Source organism: Lygodium microphyllum, chromosome 19, assembly GCF_053477565.2.
Source record: "Lygodium microphyllum isolate KBCC chromosome 19, Lygodium_microphyllum_v1.1.10, whole genome shotgun sequence".
Taxonomy (NCBI): domain Eukaryota; kingdom Viridiplantae; phylum Streptophyta; class Polypodiopsida; order Schizaeales; family Lygodiaceae; genus Lygodium; species Lygodium microphyllum.
Genome location: NC_141153.1, coordinates 14150890 through 14164557, shown reverse-complemented (window position 1 = coordinate 14164557; position 13668 = coordinate 14150890). Strand labels below are relative to the sequence as shown.

Genomic DNA, 13668 nt, shown 5'->3' with positions numbered 1-13668 from the left:
TTGAATCCAAGTCTTGGAGCTTCTAATTTTTGGCATGCTTCTCGAGGCTGTTGCTAAACCCTAATTTCTATTGCAGATTAGGGTTTATAGTAGAGAAATCTGAAATTTCTCAGCATCTAAGGGTTCAAATGTTGAGATCTTCGGAGACAGGCTGTGAGATGGCTGGGAGATAAGAGGGAAAGCTGTACAGAGAGAAAATTCAGAGTTTTGTCGTGAAGAATGATTGAAAATCAGTCAAATGCAGCAGCTGCCCTGCCACAACAGCATGTAGATGCAAAGAATTGAAGAAAATCAGTCATTTACTGTTGCGGCCCTGTCTCAATAGCCTGTAGATGCTGTCTCCTGTTGTTGATTGGTCTTCTCTTGCCTTTGGTAACCTCAAAAGGTCCTCCAATGGCCACAAATCAGACCAATAGACTCCCCTCCCTCTCTCTTGCAGGTTGAATTTATAAAAATGCTTCTCTCTAGCCTCTAAAGACGTTTTCAAGTCTTACATGGGCATTTTTGACAAGTGACAAGTTTTCCAGATGGTTTTTTCAGCATTTTTCATAATTAAATATTAATTTTCAGCCTTTAAATATTAAAAATTAATCTAATAATTATTTTTGTGCCCTGAAAAATAATACGACTAGCTAATAATTAAATTGGCTAGGTAACTTCCATTCTCGAGTGTCTTTGTGCCATCTTTGACTATTAGATTGACGTTAGATAGTATTAAATGCCACTTCTCTAGTGTCACCAATTGACACTTATGACCAAATGAATGACCTAGGCCAACAATTGGCACTAGATACCACCAAGTACCTTTGCGGCATAACTTACAGCAACTTTTGCTTTTGAAATTCCGTGATTTCCTCGGGTCCCGGGCTTGGAAATTTACTCTAACCCCAGTTACACCTCACATGTGCAACATTTACTTAACCATGTGAAGCGAAGTTTCAAAAATACATGTTCTCATGATAGCCCTCTTCCTTGAAATCCTTGCAATCGTTCTCGATTGCACTACCAAATGGATCAAAAGCAAAGTACTATACTAGAATTTCCATAGGGCATCATAGTCAACACAACATTGTGCACTGCTGTTCAACCATTCCATATGCCCAACATATGTTGAAAATTACCAGCCAACATAGCACAACATAAGACTCACAAAGAATGTCGAAAACATTGCTAGATTATCATGTGACATGTCCATTTCTCATGAGCTCAACTCATTTGGCAAAACCAACCCATAGCATAGCATAACCAAGCATAAACCATGGCTAAAACATCAATGGGATCATAACCTATGTTCTTGTCCATGGAACTAGATGTAAACCATTGAAAATTGAGGATAATCTGAGCATAAACTGATCACTTATTGATCTGAGAACTGATCACAAACTGTTGCAAATGTGACCCCAAACTGATCACAAACTCATTGCAAAAACTAACTAGCAATCAATGCAAAAAAATGATGCTCAACCGATCTAAAAAGTGACCATAAACGGTTCTCAAGCTGATAAAAAACTGAGCTGAAATTGATCAGAATTTTTGTCTCAAAATTGAGACAAAATTCATGCTAAATTGATCATAAGCTGATGTAAAAGTATAGTTTCAGTGCCCGTGTGAAACTCATACTCATATGCATGTATCTCACAGTGACTAGTACACTAAGTAGTAGCCATGGCAAACATACTGTCAGCGCAATACCTTGGATGCATGCTGAATATATCCGAGATCCACTACATACAAGAGTTGTCTCTAACTGGAGAAGTGGAAATTCTACCTTCCCTTTGAGCATTAGGCAATACTTCGGACCCTTGCTCTGTTGAACCTGACGGAGCCCAAACTAAAGTCGGCTCTAATTGAAAGGCATCTAGGTAAAACTGCAACAAATGAGGATGGTCTGCCAAGTCATCCTCTTACATCCATTTGGCATCCATTGGTGAATAATTTTGAAATTTCACGAAGTATCTCCTAGAAACTTACCTTTGATCTTTCTTTCCTTATGTGCCAAAATCAGCTCAGGTACCAAAATCTCATCTAGCTCCTCAATCTTAGGTTGAATTTCAACAGACATATCCTCTGGTACATCACCATGAAAAGGCCTCAGCAAACTGACATGAAAGGCATTCTGTATTCGACAATGTGGCTTTTTATTCCTTTCATATTTTTCAGCCTTGCCTTTTCAAAACACAGCAATACATAATCACCCTCTGCAAACTTCAAAGCACGTCTGTGGCGATCAGCTGCTCTCTTTTGCTTTCGTTGTGATCTCTGAAGTGCATATTTTATCTTTGCATAGACTACATCCAAGCTTTCCACATAACGATCAGCCTCAAAGATTTTATCCTTTGTTTACAGAATAGGTGGTACCTTCTTGCCACCGTCAACCACCTCAAATGGAGCTTTGTCTGTAGAACTATGCACTGTGTTGTTATAAGCAAACTCAACCAAGGGCAAATACTGCTCCCACTGTGTCTTGTGGTTTGAAACATAGCACCTCAAAAGATCTAACACTGTGGAATTTGCTTTCTCAGACTGATCATTTCTTTGTGGATGGAAGGATGATGAGAATTTCAGCGTGGTACCCATATTCTCAAACAAGCCCTTCCAAAATAAACTGGTCATCCGGGGGTCTCGATCACTTATGATCGACTCCGGCATATCATGATACTTAAAGATGTGTTGCAAAAACAATCGTGCCATATGATCAACCTTTATTTTCTTCCTCACCGGAATGAAATGGGCTTGTTTGCTAAACCTGCAAATGATAGTCCATATCCCATCATTCCTTATAGGTGTCTTAAGAAGCTAAAAAATAAAGTCCATTGCAATGCTTTGCTAAGGCCTATCTAGAATAGGCAAGGGTTGCAATAGACATGGCATCTTTTGCCTATCATGCTTTACCTTTTGGCATATGATGCATGTCTTAACAAATTGTTCTACATCATACCTCAAAGCTGGCCAATAAAAGAAATGCTTCACTGCCTTGACCGTGGCATCAATACCTCTATGTCCTACATACGGAGGAACATGACTTTTAGTGATAACTCTAGGCCTTAATTGCTTTGTGACACATAGTCGTCCATGCATCATCGGAAATCCATCTCTTAGTACAAAGTGTTCATGCCTTTGACCATTGCAAAGCTGAACATAAACATTAGCAAAGTCCGAATCAGCAACATATTGCTCTTTCATGGCATCCAACTTAGTGTGATAAACCATGCGTATGGCTGAAATTTGTGGCTTACGTGACAGTGCATCAATCACAACATTTTTTTTTGACATCAATATGTATAATCTGAAAATGAAACATAGAGAGAAAGTTTGCCCATCTCATATGCTTCTCTGATAACTTTGTTTGTGTCAGAAAGTACCTCAAAGTTTGATGGTCTGTTTGCATTGTAAAATCAGTCCCCAACAAATAATGTTTCCACGTAGAAAGTGCATGAATTACAGCCAAGAGCTCTTTCTCATAGACTTGCAAATTCTTTTCTGCACCGTGGAGAATTCAGCTCTCATAAGCCACAACTCGGCCGTCCTGCATCAGAACAACCCCAATGCTGTTACCACATGCATCACATTGAACTATGAATGACTTCCTTAGATCGGACAATACAAACACATGATCTAAAGTCATCTTTTCCTTCAACTTTTCAAATTCTGAAATTTCCATTGCTGTCCATCTAAATGGCAGATCCTTCTTTTGCAAGGCATGCAATGGAGATGCAATTTCAGCAAACCCGCACACATACTTCTTGTAGTAAGAACATAAACCCAAGAAACTGCGGATCTCATGCACATTTCTCAAAGGTGGCCATGTCCCAAAAAGTGGACTTCATGCAAGAAGAATTCACTTTTCTTATCATTGATAACCAGCCTATGGTCATGCAGTTCATTGAACACAATATCCAAGTGTCTTCTATGCTTTGCCTCGTTCTTTGAATAGACAATCATGTCATCAAAGAAAGTGCCCACAAATCCTCTATGTGGCTTGAAGATATGATCCATCATCCGATTAAAAGTGAAGAGAGCATTCGTAAGTCCAAAAGGCATAACAATAAACTCATACAATCCAAAAGATGACCTAAAAGCTGTCTTAGGCACATCTTCTGGTCTAATGTGTATCTGATGATATCCATTTTTCAAATCTATACGGCTAAATATGGCTGCCCCTTGCAATCTATCCATAACATCATCAATCCGAGGAATCGAAAAGCGATTGATTATCGTGCAATCTGTGAATGGGTGGTAAATCCTTGATTACAACTTAATTACAGCAGCAAACAATTAGTGTAAATCTAAAAATACAAATTTGATCTTGGACAAGACACACGTGATTGGTCTCTAAATTGGCGCCCCTTTCGGTATTTCTTTAGTTGTATTGAAGAAAAAGTTGATTTACAATGGGATTCTCCCAATCCCTTTCGGTATTTCAACTCCCTTTGCTATTCAAAATCACTAGCAAGTCTTTAATCTGATTTGCCCCTTGATTTAGGCAATCAATTGGTTTTCACCCGCTTTGATGGAGATGGAAAATGCCCCAAATTCAATTATTTTCTGGTCCCTACACTTGAATAGGCTAAAAAACAGCGTCAGCCCTGTCGAATCCAAGTCTTGGAGCTTCTAATTTTTGGCACGCTTCTCCAGGGTGTTGCTAAACCCTAATTTCTGTTTGCAGATTAGGGTTTACAGTAGAGAGATCTGAAATTTCTCAACCTCTAAGGGTCCAAATGCTGAGATCTTTGAAGCAAGACTGTGAAATGCTTGGGAGATGAGAGGGAAAGCCGTAGAGAGAGAAAATTCAGAGCTTTGTTGTGAAGAATGACTGAAAATCAGTCAAATGCAGCTGCTGCCCTGCCACAACAGCATGTAGATGCAAAGAATTGAAGAAAATCAGTCATTTACTGCTCTTGCCCTGTCTCAACAGCCTGTAGATATTATCACCTGCTGTTGATCGGTCTTCTGCCCTTGGCTGCCTTAGAAGGTCCTCCAATGGTTGCAAATCGGACCAGCAGCCTCCCCTTTCTCTCTCTTGTAGGCTGAATTTATAAAAATGCTTCTCTCCAGCCTCTAAAGACGTTTTTCAGTCTTGCATGGGCATTATTGATAAGTGGCAACCTTCCCAAATGGTTTTTTCAACATTTTTGATAATTAAATATTAATTTTCAGTCTTTAAATACTAAAAATTAATCTAATAATTATTTCGATGCCCTGAAAAATAATCTGACTAGTCAATAATTAAATCGGCTAGGCAACTTCCATTCCCGAGTATCTCTGCGCCATCAGATTGGCATTAGGTACCATTAAACACCACTTTTCTAGTATCACCAACTAACACTTATGGCTAAATGAATGACTTGGGCCAACAAATGGCACTAGATACTACCAAGTACGTGTGCAACATAACTTATAGCAACTTTTGCCTTTGATATCCCGTGATTTCCTCGGGTCCCGGGCTCGTAAACTTACTCTAACCCTAGTTACACCTCACATGTGCAACATTTACTTAACCATGTGAAGTGAGGTTTCAAAACTACATGTCCTCATGACACTTATCATCTAGCTTATGCCTTGGTGCGAAGGGTCCAAACATGAAAGTGGCTTTGGTTTTCCACCATAGCAATAAAAGTCTTGAAGCAAGAGAAGACTTCAGACTTAGATTTCAGCCCATATACCCAAGTAAATCGGGATTTGTCATCTATGAAGGTGACAAAATATAAAAATCCACCAATGGATTTGGTCTGCATAGGACCACATACATCATTGTGAAGGAGATGCAAAATAAATTGGGAATGAACATGAGAATCCTTAGGAAAGGAGAATTGATGATTCTTACCAAGTAAATAACCTTCACTAATGCGATTTGACTGGAGCTTTATCAATGCTTGATAGTTTATGTGACCAAGCCTCTGATGCCATTAATGTGTATTATGAAAAGATTCCTTTGTTAGTAAGGCACTGTCAATCGGATTTTCAGCAAGTTGCTGATCATAAGTATCAAGATGATAGAGACCTTTAGTAAAGGTGTCTGTCAAGACAATGGAGGAAGAAATTTGATCAGGATATATTGCACATCAGGGCACCATAAAAAATGACACAAAACCTAGAAGTAGCAATGGCTGAAATGGAGATAAGATTCTTCTTGATACCGAGCACATAGAGAACATCATGCAATGTCAAAGGAGTGCCTAATATGGAGACAACTTGCACATGTCCAATGCCTTTAAGTGCATAAGAGGGTTTGTTAGCACACATAACTATACCCCCCTTAGCTACATCAGAGAGATGAAAATAATGTTCGGCAAGAGGTGACATGCTTAGATGCGCCATTGTCAAAATACCAAGTAGAAGCCGCATTAGTAACTGAAAAACAAGTGTTCTGAATAGAAGGATTATACTAACTCTGAATGAAAAAGGTATAATCCTTGAACTGAGAATAGTTCACGGTCTCGTGTGTAAGAGCAAGACCGGCGGACTCCTCCTTCTCTGATGCAATGCGCTTATGACATTCAATGATGTCATGCCCTGTTTTTTGACAATAATTACACCTCTTAGCTTTGTTGATTAGAACCTTGGAAGGATTGAAAGAGAATGGATCAGCATGGAAGGGTGCCTTTGATGTAGAAGGTTGGAGGAAGAAGGATGACCAGCATGAAAGTTGCTATTTTTTGACCAACAACCTTGTTTTTTTAGCTTGGTTTTGGGTTTTCCACGATGATGGGTGAAAAAGGGCTTATTCGGTTGCCATGGTAGCATTGCAGTTGGGACGACTTTGTTTCTCTGGTAACAAAAGAGACACAAGCTAGTCGAAGCTGTAGGTAACTTGGTTGCCCGTAGCTACCAACCGCAAGGTGGTAGCAAAACTTTGATATGACTCTTGTAGACCATTAAGAGTGATGGAAACAAGCTGGTTATCAGAAACTTCTTCATCAATATTTAATAATTGCTCAATAAGATCTTTGATGCCGATGAGATAGGCATCCATATTACCTTCTCCTTCCATGTGAATGTCATTTAGTTGCTTACAGAGGTAAGCAACACGCGCTTCATTACACGCTTGATATAATGATGCAAGCTTTTGCCATGCATCCTTGGATGTCTTGCACGATCGGATGTGTGGAATGATGGCTCGTTTCATAGATAAAGCGATTAGGGCATGCGCTTGGGCATCACGGCTATCCCATCAAATCTGATTTTGAGTGGGAGGCATTGTCAAAGAAGAGATGATTCAGCATCATGAGAGCCACCTCGCGATGTCACATGTGGAAGTGGGAGGTGATGCTAGTGTTGGAGAAGCCGGCCTTTGCTTGATGCCATTGGCTATATGCCATAGATTCTTTGCAACAAGAACATGTTGCATCATGTACGCCCACATTGGGTAATTGGTGCTGTTGAGCTTGTTGTCGACGCCCAGCATGCCCAACAAATCATTATTATTGCTGGCCATGAGTGATGATCAGCAATAAAATAAATTTTCTAAGTGAAGAGAGAGAAAATAGATGCCCAAATAATAATAAATCATTAATAGAAGATATGCTGCCGCCTCAATGAAGTCGAATAATATAAAGAAAAATAATTTTTCTTACTGTTTTTCCTGCTGAGGAGAGAGAAACATATACTGAAAATAATTTTTTTCAAAAGTTAATATTATCTGATCAAGGTGGTGATCAGCAAAATGCTGAAATCAGAGATCAATGGCTGGAAATGCTCCAATAATGAAGACTGCAGCTGAATATACTGAAAATTTGCTCAATAATACACCAAAATGATCAAATTTGTCTTCACTTTCATGAAAGAACAGGTCCAGCAGTGGAATGATATAATTTTGGAGCATGTCAAGGGCCAAGACAATGAATTGAGGCAAAAGCCCCAAATTTTAGGCGCCTCGGTGGTGGGATTGGGCAAAAGCCCCAAATTTATCCAAAAAATGAAGAGAAATTGAAGAAATTGGGTGAAATTTTTACTCAATTAATGTCAAATTCCATGCTAGAAGGTGATTTGAGCTTCAATATTGATGAATTTAAGAAAAGCCCCAAATATTTTGAAGAAATTGGGGTAAAATCAGGTTCAAATGACGAAAAGCCCCAAATTTTATCAGGAAATTGAAGAGAATTTTGATAATTTTTGCAAAAAATTTACCCAAAAGATGTTGAATGTCATGCATGATGATGAATTTTGCCTCAAGGTTGATGAAGAACACCGAATTCTTGAAGAGCCCCAAATTTGGCGGCAAAATTGGAGTGAAATTTGATCAATTTGTTGAAAAGATCCAAATTTTGTTGATGACACCACCAAATTTCTTTGATTTGATGAATAATTTGGTGAAATTGATGGAGAATCTCCGAAGTTTGTTGAAAATTGGACCAAACTGGGTGTGTGTTGTGAAAACCCCTAAATTTGGCCCTATTTGTGCTTGGAAGGGGCTTTGCGTAGAAACATAGACTTGTGGAGGGGTGAAAATTTTAAAGAAAGGGTTAATATATTTTATTTTGATGTTGGACCCAGGGCAAAAGGTCCATGATTGACGTGGCAACTTGCCTACTGATTGGCGGTCAACTGGTAGTGGACGTGGGTGGCTTGGCGAGCATTTGGATGTTGGCAATGATGTGGTAATACGTCCTCATCGGCTGGAAAAGCGACAGCAGCTGTTGACGACAATTACGGTAGTGACCACGGGTTAATTGGACCAGTGTGGCAGGGTGATGATGAGACGGGATAAGCGATGAACCAAAGCGGCAAGGTGGCAAGTAGTTGGCGCAACAAGTCACGGCAGCATGAGCAACGAATTGGCGACCAGCATGGGGAGACAAGCACTATTGTGGCAGCTGGTTTTGTCGATAGTATGCATGCCCGTAAGAGCTAGAGTCTTAACTTGGACAGGACCATCAATTAGAGCTTGGAGGAGGACGAGTATAGTGAGACTGTGTACGGTTGCCAATGAAGAAAATAGAGTCAGTGCAATGGCAATGTCTCGGGGAAGCAGCTAGTCGAGGTGTAGTGCTCAACGGCAATGGTTGCAAGAAAATGATTGCGAGCAATGGCGAGCAATGGCGAGGTCGGTGAACGAAAGCCCACTCTGATACCACTGTTGGCCTAGGCGTGGAGTAATTGTGCGATTAATTTAATGGAAAATAAATACGAATGAAAGAATTAATTGATGCACAACAATACTTGATCACGAATGAGAAGTGGTGAATTAATGTGAGAGAGAGAGAGAGAGAGAGAGAGAGAGAGAGAGAGAGAGAGAGAGAGAGAGAGTACAATGCTCTAAGCAATCAAACTGAATAATACCACAGTTGTGCACAATGAGGCACAATATATCTTTAAGTAATAAAAAATAAAACCCTAATGGCTTAACCATCATAGGAAACCCTAATCCTAGTGTTGCTTAGTACTAGGACACTAGGGGCAACAATTGCATTTAATGACAACTTAAATGCCTAGGGAGCCCGAATTATGGATCAAAGGGCATTAACATGTAGCCCACGAGATGGCCTACAAGGAAGTCATTTGTGGTTTTGTGTGATGCATGTGGTAACAACATTGGGGCTATCTTATGCAGGATGGCCGAGTTGTGGCTTATGAGAGCCGAATTTTCCATGGTGCAGAGAAGAATTTACAGGTCTATAGGAAAGAGCTCTTGGTTATAATTCATGCATTGTCTATGTGGAAACATAATTTGTTAGGGGCTGATTTTACAGTACGGAGAAACCATTAGATTTTGAGGTACTTTTTGATGCAAACAAAGTTGTCAGAGAAGCATATGAGATGGGCAAATTTTCTCTCCGCTTCATTTTTAGATTGTACACATTGATGGTAAAAAGAATGCTGTGGTTGATGCACTGTCATCTAAGCCACAAATTTCAGCCGTTCGAATGGTTTATCACAGTGAGTTGGATGCCATGAAAGAGCAATATGTCGCCGATTTGGGCTTTGCTAATGTTTATGATCAGCTTTGCAATGGCCAGAGACATGGGCACTTTGAGTTGAGAAATGGATTTCTAATGATGCATGGACGAGTGTGTGTTACAAGGTAGTTGAGGACTAGATTTATCATTGAAAGTCATGCTCCTTCATATGTAGGACACAGAGGTATTAATACCATAGTCAAGGCAATGGAGCATTTCTTTTATTGGCCAGCTTTGAGGCATGATATAGAGCAATATGTTAGGATATATGCTGCAAAAACAAGTGTGGCATATGATTAGCCTTTATTTTCTTACTCACCAAAATGAAAGGGGCATGTTTGCATATCCCATCATTCCCTGTAGGTGTCCTAGGAAGCTAAAAAATAAAGTCTATTGCAATGCTCTGCCAAGGCCTATCTAGAATAGGCAAGGGTTGCAACAAGCCCAACATCTTTTGCCTATCATGTTTTACCTCCTGACATATGATGCATGTCTTGAAAAACTGCTCTACATTATGCCTCAAAGTTGACAAATAAAAGAAATGTTTCATTGCCTTGATTGTGGCATCAATACCTCCATGTCCTGCATACGAAGGAGCATGACTTTTTGTGATAACTCTAGGGCTCAACTACTTTGTGACACACAGTCGTCCATGTATCATAAAAAATCTATCTCTAAGCACAAAGTGCTCATGTTTCTGGCCATTCCAAAGTTGATCATAAATATTAGCAAAGTCCGAATCAGCAACATATTGCTATTTCATGGCATCGAACTCAGTGTGATAAACCATGTTAATGGTTGAAATTTGTAGGTTACGTGATAGTGCATCAACCACAATATTCTTTTTACCATCAATATGTACAATCTGAAAATGAAACATAGAGAGAAAATTCATCCATCTTATATGCTTTTCTAACAACAATGTATGCACTGTAAAATTAGCCCCCAATAAATAATGTTTCCACATAGACAGTGCATGAATTAAGCCATGAGCTCTTTCTTATAGACCTGCAAATTCTCCTCTGCACCGTGGAGAATTCGGCTCTCATAACGCACAACACGACCAGCCTGCATAAGAACAGTTGCAATGCTATTACCACAAGCATCACTTTGAACCATGATTGACTTCCTTAGATTGGGCAATAGAAGCACAAGATTTGAAGTCATCTTATTTTTCAACTTTTCAAATGTTGAAATTTTCATTGATGTCCATCTAAATGGCACATCCTTCTTTTGCAAGACATGCAATGGAGATGCAATTTCGGCCAATCCACGGATGTACTTTCTATAGTAAGCACATAAATCCAAGAAGTTGCGGATCTTATGCATGTTTCTCAAAGGTGGCCATGATTATATTGCCTCAACCTTTGCAAGGTCCATGTAAATACCATCAACGAATACAATGTGCCTCAAAAAGTGGATTTTATGCAAAAGGAAGCTTGTCATTGATAACCGACCTATTATAAGTTTCTTGTCATGCCTTTTGGGCTTATGAATACTCCTATCACTTTTAATTGGATGATGGATCGCATTTTCAAGCCACAGAGGATGTGTTGGCACTTTCTTTAATGACATGATTCTCTATTCAAAGAAAGAGATAGAGCATAGTCACATCCCCTTGTCTAATGTGTATCTGATGATACCTACTTTTCAAATCTATATAGCTGAATATGGTTGCCCCTTGCAATCTATCCATAACATCAAGATCCGAGGAATCAGAAACCGATTCTTTATAGTGATCTTGTTCAGAGCATGATAATCAATTAATATACACCATGAACCCTCATTTTTCTGCATCAAAAGCATTGGAGAACAAAAAGGAGATGAGTTGGGCTGAATCAACCCTTTTCCTAACAGCTCATTCACCTAACTCATAACCTTTTCTTGTTGGGATGCACTAACTCTGTAGGATAGCTTATTAGGTGGGCTACTTCCAGGGTTAAGATCTATGTAATGATGTTTTGGCATTTTAGGCGATAGCTGCCCTGGAAGTGATTGAGATAAGCAATCAACATACATTTAGGAAATGGCATGCGATCCTGCTCTAATTTGGGATGGGGGTGGAACAGGGGAGGGGATGACCTACATATGTAGCATTTAAAAATATATGCATGCGATATGGTGGGTAAATGTATACTACCAAAGAACATATGCATGTGCATGTGTGGATACATGTATTTGCATTGTAGGAAAACTGCATGTGTAATATGGGCTGATCTAATATGACTTCATACAAGAGCATGCTGATTTTGTATGTGTATGTGTGACAAAAGGAGAAGTCCTTGGAATAAGTCTAAAAAACTCACCCACAAAAAACCCACCAAAAAACCATTCCCCAAAAGGCCCCGCAACCCAACCATTAAAAAAAAAAGTCCCATAAGTGAGGCTTGGCTTGAGTGATCTCCTAAGGTCTTTGGACTCCATGGTAGTCTAATGTTTCTCGATATGGTCGGTTTGGGAGATTGAAGTGGTGTTGTTAAGTATGGATGCTCCATCCTCTCTTATGGATGGAGTGACCGAAAGAAGAGAGGTATTATCAATATGCTTATCTCTTGCCCTCTTGGCACCTACTTCTTGCGTGCTTTGGATGTGGGTATGAAGGGGAATAAGACGACCAATCAATTCATCTACAAGCACATGGGGCAAGCCATTATAGAGTTGAGTCTACATTCTTGAATATTTTATATTTCATAAATTATCTTTAATGCTTTATGCTTCTTGAATATTATTTTTTATGCTTTATTTTTTATCATTTGTGTTTTAAAGTTTAAACTTTTATGTTTTTTGAATCTTGAATATTTTCTCCTCTCTCTCTATATTTATCTCCACCTCCATTATCAGATTAAGCAGCTCTAAGCCATACTATATTCTATGTGTATGTAGGTGGGACCAAGCAATGTTGCCAAAGTCATCACCAACAATGCTTCAAATTGTTAGCAAATGGGGCAATTGGTTGTTTGTGAAGGAATTTTCCTCTGTAGTGTGGACACCTTGTGTCACGCATTGCCTTTGATCTTCTTATAGAGGACATAGACAACTTGGAGTGGGTGAAAAAAATCATGATGGATGCAAATGCAATCGTCAATTTGATCACAAACAAGGTAAAAGTGCTTACTATTTTTTGCATGTACAGTGATGTGGAATTAAAAAAGCCATTAAAAACTCATTTTGTCATTACATAGTTGCTCCTTGAGTGATTCTATGGAGTGCAAAGTAAATTGCAAAAGTGTATGGTGTTTGAGGAATTTAATGCATGGATAAATAAGGAGTCCTATAGTGCGGAGGTCTATAGTGGCCTATCTTGAAAATGCATGTGGCACAAAAAATGTATGTAACACTCTGATGGACATGGCTTTGGCTAAAGGAATCATTTTGGACGAAGATGCAACTTGTGGTCATTATGATCACATCCTTGTATAGGATTCTTCACATGATGGATATGGAGGGCGGCACTATAGGTCTCCTCACTCATTTCATGAGAGGTTGTGGAGGAGATTAGGGCTTCCATCATTCTTGATGCCAGGATTCCATGGTAATATTTTGAAATTAGATTTTTTAAATAAATGCAAATTCAATCTTTTGTAAATGCAAAATCAATCTCACTAATTTTATGCGTATTGATTTTTTCCATAAATGGTGGTATTGTTGTAGTTTTGGATGATACCCCACGATGGGATGGCATCCTCTATCTCGTTGAAAAAAAGTGAAAATGGATGAAGAGGTCTATCCACAGTCTCGTAGCTCTTCTCTATCCCACTTACAAGAGCCCCTT

General features: G+C 39.2%; 1 protein-coding gene across 4 annotated transcripts in view; it reads left to right on the top strand.

The window, feature by feature from the left end:
* The window catches only part of LOC148019584 (SOUL heme-binding family protein), a 57174-nt gene that overhangs the window by 28112 nt on the left and 15394 nt on the right, over positions 1 to 13668 (top strand). Inside the window, exon 2 of one of the 4 annotated variants that reach the window (XM_087699597.1) lies at positions 12780 to 12997. The exons of the other annotated variants lie outside the window; for them this stretch is intronic. The gene's annotated coding sequence lies outside the window, so the exon portion shown is untranslated. The remainder of the gene's footprint in view (positions 1 to 12779; positions 12998 to 13668) is intronic. 4 annotated transcript variants of the gene reach the window in all.